Source organism: Hyposmocoma kahamanoa, unplaced genomic scaffold (genome assembly GCF_003589595.1).
Source record: "Hyposmocoma kahamanoa isolate Upper Pololo Valley unplaced genomic scaffold, ASM358959v1 93, whole genome shotgun sequence".
Classification (NCBI taxonomy): domain Eukaryota; kingdom Metazoa; phylum Arthropoda; class Insecta; order Lepidoptera; family Cosmopterigidae; genus Hyposmocoma; species Hyposmocoma kahamanoa.
The window spans coordinates 1,039,319-1,049,005 of record NW_020654810.1 but is presented as its reverse complement, the minus strand read 5'-3'; the positions used below and the strand labels follow the sequence as shown (position 1 = coordinate 1,049,005).

Sequence of the window (9,687 nt, the reverse complement as noted above, 5' to 3'; positions counted from 1 at the left end):
TGTGTGTGTGTGTGTGTGTGTGTGTGTGTGTGTGTGTGTGTGTGTGTAACGCGATCACTCCGGCATTTGTGAACCAATTTTGGTAATTCTTTTTTTGCTGGAAAGAGGGTACCTCAGAGTTGGTCCCATTTAAATTTGAAGAAAATATTCGATCTCTAAGGGTGGCAAACTAGGGGCTGAAACCGGTTTCACGCACTTTCCGGTAACGATTTGAATAAAACTTGGCAACTAGATGTAACTCCACGAACGACCACTTTTGAGGTCGGTTTTTTTTTATAAAAAAGTTAGTGGGATCACTATTTCCAATTTTGAATATTCTGGACAAAAAGATTGACATTTGCAAGAATGTCCAGGCTTTTCAGTTACAAAAAAAAATCAAACACTTCTCTCACGCACATGAACAGCAAAATTTTTGTCGTAAATCGTTATTTACTACAGAATTGCGACATGGATATTTTACTTTCATTTCTGAAGATTATTTAAAAGGACATATCCGGACAAATCAGAATGGATGGTAACCCTACTCATATGGGAACTTGTTTTCAGCAAGACGTTAAAAGTCTTTTACGGATTGTATTTGTCCTCGCAGCGTTTTCCAAGTATACTGCTGTGTTGTAGAATTACGTAATTGTGATATATTACTAACACTCTTTGGAATTAGGAAAAAGAAAATGTTAATAAAAGCATAGGTTGGCCATCCGTGTAGACTATTATTAGATACGTAGGGAGCATATCAAGTAACTACATCCATTTTCAAACAGAGAATGTTTCGTAGATGGTATCTCTCTTCTATTCGCACACCAGAATTTCCCTCTATCACTGACGCTCGTGTTGCCATTTTATACTTATCAATTTTTTTTAATATCAAGAGACGGGACGACGTAACTCAAATAAAATCGACAGCGAATTATTCTATAAATTACAATATTTATTTTTTATTTACTATCATCATATTCATACATTTTTTTGTGAATATCCCACTCCACTACTTTGTTGTTATTAATGATATAAAGATTGAAGAAACTCAAAGAAAAATTCCCTCAAATTGACACACCGGGGGCTATACTCCGGTCTGACAAACAGTCGCTGGTTCTAATCCCGCCGGATCGAAGGAAATTTCATTCGTATTATATTTTGCATTAATAATAACGCTATTCCGTATGAGGATCAGCGTCAGTCTCCAGACTGGCATTACGGCTAAGCAGTCGTTGTCGTAGTAGCAACACATTGTTTTTCGTATTAACTTTCGTTTTTTGTTGTTTATTTCATTTCCTACGTACTTCTAACTATTAATTTAATTATTTCAATTTAAAGTTAAATTCGATTATCTATATTTTTAAATTTAGATTTGTTAATTGATGTGTTGTAAGTAATAAGTGTTTTTCTATTCTATTCTTTCTATTCCATAAATTGTGTTTTTTTAGGACACCAATGTAATATAATTATAGCATAAGTAAATGCTAATGACACGATGATTATGTCCTTTAGATCGCAAAGGTCTAAAGAATTGTTTATGTTGACAAGTTGACGTGTAATTTCACTAACACCCTTACCCTTCATAACCGGAACGCAGTAAGGCTGCGTTACACCAGAGATATGCGAGGCAGCTAGGCGGTGTGCGAGGAAAAAATTCACCAACACGATTTTTTCTTAGTCCTAGCGTCGCTAAGCACAGCTCTGGTGGAAAAGGACAAGTGGATTTAAGTATTTGTACATTCCACAAAAGCGAGGTACACGAGGGAGGTCGCCGTCGCCTCCTCTCACCGCACCACAGGGTCCGCTTCTTATTCTCGCACCGTTCAACTACACACCGTTTCACAGTTTCGTTACACATCGTCGCACCACCTAGCTTCCTCGCACAGCTTTAGTGGAAACCATCACACCGTTTCACAGTGCCGCTATACATCCTCGCACCGCCTAGATACCTCTCTGGTCGTTTGGCGGAAGAAATAGATAAGATGACAATACTTCTAGTGAAATTTGTTTTCATTCGAAATAAAGACACTTGCTTTGATTTGATTTTCTCACAATCAAATTCAAAATAATTTCTTTACGTATAAAAAAAAATTCATAAAATAGGTATCATTGTTAAAATCTACGCATTATATTTATTATGTCGTAAAATCTAATAGGCGATTAATATAGTTTAACGAGGCGTTAAAAAGGCGTTATGTACCAGAATTATCTGTTTTATATCGTTTTCAAATGTGGGCGGAGATACCGAACGTCATTTTACTATTATTAAAAAGTTTAATCTAAATCTTAAATAGTTTTTCGATTTAAATCGAATTAGCCAATTAAAATTTAGTTTTTTACGATCCTTAGACGTCCATTAAATATTCTTCGCGGTGAATCTGCCGACTCGAATCAACAGCATACTCAAAGGATAAAAGTAAGTATAAATCCCAGTAGGTACTAAGTCCAAAAAACCACCGCTCTAGCCTTTTCCACCCTATCTGCACACAAAATGCACATTTTGAATTTAATGTCGTAATACAAAACATATTTATTATATCACTTCCTAATCATTGTTAAACTGACGATCACAAAGTGACGTGAGTGATCTCAACTCTCAAAATTATTTCTTATATTAAGCGGCACGCCTGTCCATAACAGAAACAACGCTGAGGATATTATAGTTAATAATAATAATAATAATAACGCACACACTCAACATGGCCCCGCACTAGGGAAACCCTGTGTCGCGGATGCCATGGACACACACATAGACAACCACAAATTACACCCCAACCCACGAAAGAAATAAAAGTAGGCTATACAAATTTCTCCCAGCCCGGTGATAGAACCTGGGACCTCTGCGTGGCAGTCCGGCATGGTAACCGTTCTGCCACGGAGGCACTTGACAAATCCTACGCGCCTGTAGATACACTAGCTTTCAAAACCACTCACGTTACGGTAGCAGTAGGTACTGAAATAGGGGGTAGCTCAGATTACGTGGCGAGAGGCATTTCTATAAACTCAAACTGTAATAATCTTCAATTTTATACTTTATTTCACTTTTTTACATAATTTTGGCGTAGGGTTACGAAACAATGATCTTAATATGATATGTCAAGATCCTCCCTTATTTTCTTAGCGTTCCAAATACAAAACTATAATAATTACCTATGTTCAGCCAGCAATTCTACTCAAAGAGTACAGCCTAGTCTACATCCCTCTTCCTCACAGCTGAAGGGGTGAATATCCCTAGCTGATGGTCTACCTATGATAGGCAATTTACATCTGCGATCAGCCCTTACTACAGGCTAGCCACACACTGCTCGGAAGTCACTAACTTACCAACAAGTAAACCACCGAGGAGGCTATGGCTTTGGTCTGCCAAAAACCTATCTAAAAGGACAGACCATGATCACACTACATATACACACTAGATATATTTTAAAGTTTCACTATAATTCAATATAGATAATGAAATTCGCCTGTCCGTATTAAAATTCATATGAGTAAAAATTGGTTTCTAAACTAGTAGGCCAACGGTCAATATACGAATAAAAAAGGCAATAACGCAATTAGTAATCTTTGGAACACAGTAACATTCACAGTTTAGACATTTTTGGCAAAACATTACCTTGTTTTATCTATCGATAAAACTGTCGACAACAACTACATGACTATTTAAAATTTTATGAAAACTGGCAAGCCTGCAACTGTCATTTTACTCTGTCTTCAAAAAAGACAGACTTTATTTAAGTTTGATAGTAAGAAGTCAATTTAAACTATTTATTTTCACATGCTCTTCCTTAGACGAACTCTTTCACAAGAGCTCTACTGCTATAAAATCTAATAATGACTCAACAGTAGTACTCACACTGAACCAAAAACAAAATTCTAATGTGGTTCGCAATTTTACTCTTACCTGATGTCAAGCGACGACGTGGCCGATGATGTTTTGCTCTTACCGAGTAAATGCCTATTCACTCTAACGTCTCTTTGCCATATACTTCAGAAAGGATGAAGCAGAGAGCTTCTTAGAAATAGGTAAAAGACATGGATAGAGTGTTTCGAACTTTGTTATAGACCGTAGAAGGAACGGTCAGAGTGTAATAAAGAAAGAGATAAGTTTAGAGAAGAAATTAACATTTTTACGTTAGCGTCACAGTGCATTTATGATTATAAAAAATGTGATGTATGTTAAGTAGGAGTGGTTTTTTTTTTTAAGAAAAATAGTGACAGACATTAATACGAGGAATAACAATAAACTAGCTGTTCTTGATAATCGTCTTCATAAAGTCACAAACTCATTGAAGACGCTTCTATAATAAGATTCTGGTTGATATTCAAAATATTCCATTCACGAGGTTTAAAACTATAGTGAAACAAAAACCTTATACTAAAGGTCTTATACAACTTTTGTGTGCTTGGATGACAAAAATCCGTGTTAGTGACTCGTTTAGCTCTTCCAGATTATTTAGATCCATGATGATATTTGAAATAAATATTGTTAATGATAAATGTGTAGAAATGTTCATTTACATAGAATTATTGCTCATTCTTCTCAGGGGAATCTGCCTTATGAATGAGCGATAGAGTTTAATCAGTATCACGATTTCAAGTGTAATTTGCTTACCTGTGAAATGACGATTATTTGACATTGATTTTGTAATATAGTACTTACTATATTGTTACCATTTTCACATTCGAATGCAGGTATTATCAATCAATACTCAACCTTCAATACTAATTTTTAAAAACGATTTTGACTTCAATTTTGTAATAATTCTTAGATCTATTTTCGCTTGTTTAGTCAATTCCTTTCCTGATCGCATTCTAAACTTGCAATTATTTTTATCTCCTTTGTCAATAAGTAATGGCTGGACCAAGTCTGAAAGCTAACGTGTGTACATCTTTCTCCGCCTTGATGCCACTGAAATGTTCTCACTACTATTTGTTACTTTCTGAGTTTCAAGAACTTCGTGGTAATTTACTATGTAGCGTCGTGATAGCGCAGTGGGAGAGTAGTTGTTATTCGGCTGAGAGGTTAACGGCATGTGGCTATGACTTAAATTTTTAAAACATAACTTTTTGTATAAAAAAAAACGACTTAGGGTAAAAGCCGGATAGTTGCCCCACTTTTAGAAAAAGCTCTATTATAAAATAGTATGTACTTAATAAGAAAAATGCTACATGTATATCAAAATATAGGTCTTTGAACTATAATAGTAGTCTATTTTTGTGAACATATTTATTAATGGTTTTGAGTAATTCCTGTTTTATTTGACCTCTCAAAAAGAGGATAGTTGCCTACTCTGGCGGATAGTCGCCTAAAGGAAATAATACTTCAGAGGATACTTGCCTTGTGCGGGGATAGATGCCTCACAATGTTTATTTTAAATAAAAACAAATTTATATCAATTAACGTAATCAGTCTTTATTATTTACTGCAATCTTTTGTTAAGAACTAATCAACATTATTAATTTTTTGTTTTAAAACTATGAAAATATAACAAAAATAACCTCCAAATCTTAAATTAGTTAGTTGTTATTAATACAAAATTATTATTTAGCTTAAAAATATAACAATATGGCAATCAACTTTGGCATTAGCATTGGTTAATATTAGTCATCACAAGTAAGGGTTTTCATCTTTCCACATCTCATGCAATTGTTTTCGAATGTTGTACAAGTTTCATGCAACCACATTCGACATATCTGACATTGAATCCAATCTGATTTCGATTTAGTAAAATTGTAATTCTCGAAACATTCTACGCAATAATCATTATCAGAATTTTGTTTATTTATATTTTTTATTTTTAAATTAGCATTTTCGACTTTTATTTTCTTTTCAGTATCTCTCGATCTTGATTTGGTTGGTAGTCCTTTGGTGGCTTTTCCTTTGAGTGATTTCGGATTAATATATATATTTTCTTCATTTTCACTGTCAGAACTGTAAATTTGTATTCTTCTCTTCCTTAAAGCTCTTCTTTCGGTCAGTTTAATATAATCTGTGTTACCTAGAAATGAAGACATAAAAAGTTAACCATTTATTTCATTTTATTTAATAAGTCATTCAAAAAAATATCTGACACGGGTGGGCCTTGAACCCACAACCTCAATATTTATTTTATTCAAGCTTAATTATAGCCACAAAGAGTTAAAAAACATAAAAAGAAAAAAAATCTCCCTTTGCTCGTAAAATAATTTATAGTTGCGGATAGTTGCCCCAGGGCGACTAGTTTCTAGGGCGACTATCCTTTTTGATACGGATACTTGCCCTTTTTATTTGGAAAAAAAATTAAAAAAATTTAGCAATAAAATGTTATAAATAGTGTAATGTAAACTCTAATGCACGCAAGGAAACAAAAAGTTGACTGAAAAGACAATCAGTAATAAAAATATTCAATAGAAATTACTTACCAATATAGTTTCAACGCCTATCGAAGTTTCGCCGCGGAAGATTTTCGCTCACACGGACAAAACGCGTACGTCTAAACTGACGGTTGACGTGGCACTGAGGTCTGCGGGAGGGGTACTTACAATTGTAGTAGCTCGCTACTGCCACAAACGCCCGTAACATAGTTAATTCGAAACCGTGGCAAGTATCCCCGTGGCGCAACTATCCGGCTTTTACCCTAATGTCCGTAGAATTACATAAATTAAAATATTTTCCTCAAGTGGGACCAAAAAAAGACCATCGAAATCGGGTCACAAATATATACAAAAAAGTACACGTAAATTAAGAACCTCCTCCGTTTTTGAAGTCGGTTAATTACGTACATGCTTGAAGGGTTTTGTAACAATAGCAATTAGGTACTAACCGTAAAGGAAATTATCGTGATGAAGAAAGTTCACAAGCCTTGAAAAGTTTCCAAGCATTACACCAGCTTGTTGGTCCTGTACTCTCTCCTCACAGGAGACCCGTGCCCAGAAGTGGGAGTGTGTACTAAGCAATTATCACTAGTTAAAGGTTTCAATAAGTGATAATGATAGCGTCATAAAGTGGCGAAACGATTGCTGTCGACCGCGAAAGAGGGTAGGCAGATATCCGTAAAGTTGTCAACTGCCGATGAAGCCGGGGCCGTGGAGCGAGAAACAGCTCCGAAGTGTCAGGAGAGGGATAGAAAGGTAGTACCTGTACCTTTTGTTGCTACCTAATCTTTTTACCTAATTTTATACAATTTGTAACAAGTCCGTTCTGATCAACTGCAAACCGCTCTCGAGATCATGCAAAACCTCTCTACTTCAAGAGAGCGTAGTTGTAATATCTACTTAGCTTACCATCTACTTAGTACAACTATAGTGTTGACTAGCTTTGTGGTCTCTCAATTACTTATTACTAAGATTTTATTTTTAATTAATTGTATTCAGTTTTTTTTGTTATTCTATTTTCTGTTTGTTTTAATTTAGTTTGTTTTAGTTTTAATTTAGTTTTGTTTTATTATCTTTTATTTTTTATTTCTTACTGTGTATTATTATGTTGTGGCGTTATGTAACAAATGGATTCTATTCTATTCTAATAACCACAAAGGTATAATACTTAAATTAAGAATTTAAATAATTCTGTAGAATTTCAAACGTCATTACTTAACTACGTCAATGATATGACATTCCACAATATTAGAAATGTCTTTTAAAGACATAGACATAGACATACTTTTATTGGCACGAATACAACAACACAAAAAGTAACAACTTATTAACAGATTTTTAATAATGATTTGTTTTTTTTATAATGGCGGGACGAACAAGTCGTGCGCCTGATGCTAAGCGACACGCCTGAAACATAAGTTAACAAGTCCCATGCTTTGCCAGCAATGCTAAAGTATGCAAACGTACAGTGAATAAATAAGAAATAATGAACATGAGTATCCTATGCCTGGCTATCCAGCATTACAAAACACACTAGTAAGCGGAAGGTACCTTCCGAAGCGAGTTTTACAAATGAAACAATCTTATTGGTGATATCATGGTGAGTTTTCACCAATAGTAACGCTCTCTATTCTGGAGTTGTGCAAGCCACATCACGTAGACAAAGCTACAATTACTAAAAATAACTGGACACATCTTGATTATTAGCTCCACTCCAACCTGTATTGACAGAACTGCAGCTAAATTGGTTCTTTTAAGTGTGACCTATAACTTATAAATAAAGCCTGCCTTTATACATTCATGTAGCCAGTGTTTTTTGCAAAAAAACCACTACATTTACTGAAAAATGTTATTTATTTTAACTTCAACCGAAAAAATTACAGAAATCCTGACAAACTTCTCTTTTGATTTTATATAGAACTAATGCACCGTGAAATTGAGCTAATTAAGAGAGGCTTTGCAACTGTTGTGGGTAGGCGTGTCGCTTACCACCAGGCGCACAACTTATTCGTCCCGACAATTGTTACCATAAAAAAAAATTGATTCAATAAATTACTGTCAACGACATGCTAATATTTATTACACCATGAATGTTCCAACTGCCTCTATGACTGAACGGTTACCATTCCCGGGTCGGGAGAAATATATGTATTGCCTATATTTATTTCTCTCGTGAGTTTGGGTATTATTTGTGATTGTTTATGTGTGTGTCCATGGCACCCGCGATACAGGGTTTCCCTAGCGCGGGGCTATGAGTGTGTGTTATTGTTATTATTATTGTAATTTTGAACCATTTTTATCGACAGTGACAAAGAGTTAAATTTATGTTTATATCAGTATTGTTTTTAGTTCCTGTTTTCTGTCTAAAAATAGATAAACAGGTTTAAAAAACAATATTTAGAATGCTAGATCCTAACGAAACAGGATACTAAATAAACAGAATACCAAAATCAACCAGTTTTCGAATGTTCTCGAATACCTCATTCTCTATGACATCATCTCAATAAAGACGTTATTAATTGAGAATTATGCTCATAAATCTGTCAAGAAACTCAATCGTGGTTAATTAGTCATAGTTAGGAAACAATTTTTCATAAGATTCATCGTAAACTGCTAAGCATGTGTCTCCTCTAAAAGAAAATTTAAGTCATACTCCGCTTTACTGGGGCCAATGCGTATAGACACAACTTTTCCAAGGTTTGTTAACCGTCTTCTACATGCAATATTCACAAATGTACATTTAGTAGCAATACAGTAGCAAGTTTCTTGTGAAAGAGTTTGTTCAGGGAAGTACTGCCACCATTTCTATTGCCGATCAAGTAGTAATATATGCATTACTGTGTACTCATGGGACTTGTCAACTTAGGTTGACGGGTGCAGTGGCAGTGCTTCTCAAATGTTATGGATAGGCCTGTCACTTACCATCAGGCGCCCGACTTGTTCGTCCCCTCACTTTATACCATAAAAAATAACTTAGGAATTGAGCTAATAGGCCGATTCGAGCTTCATTTGTAAATACGAATAATTGTTTTATAAAAAAAAACGACATCAAAAATCGGTTCAAAAATATTATTGAATACATGTTATCACAGGGATTCCAACACTCGGCCTCCCAGTTGAGAAGCAACAGTTCTCCTACTGCGCTACCACCGCTTTTATTATGAGTAGTAATATCAACAACAAACTGGAGATAATTGCAAGAACAAAATATTGCCGCGGGTGACGTTTACATGCGGCTAGCGGGTATAAGCATGAGTAGGCCCGTAAACGAAGACTAAAGAGATTAATAGAGTTGCTATTTGTTATTTCAAAGATATTGAACAGTAATGCTCTCAACGTTTCGTTATTTTTTGGGTT

General features: G+C 35.0%; 1 protein-coding gene across 1 annotated transcript in view; it reads right to left on the bottom strand.

Annotated features, from left to right (window-relative positions):
- Positions 1-9,687, bottom strand: part of LOC113237616 (protein tiptop-like) — a 462,668-nt gene that overhangs the window by 262,215 nt on the left and 190,766 nt on the right. The window lies entirely within an intron of this gene.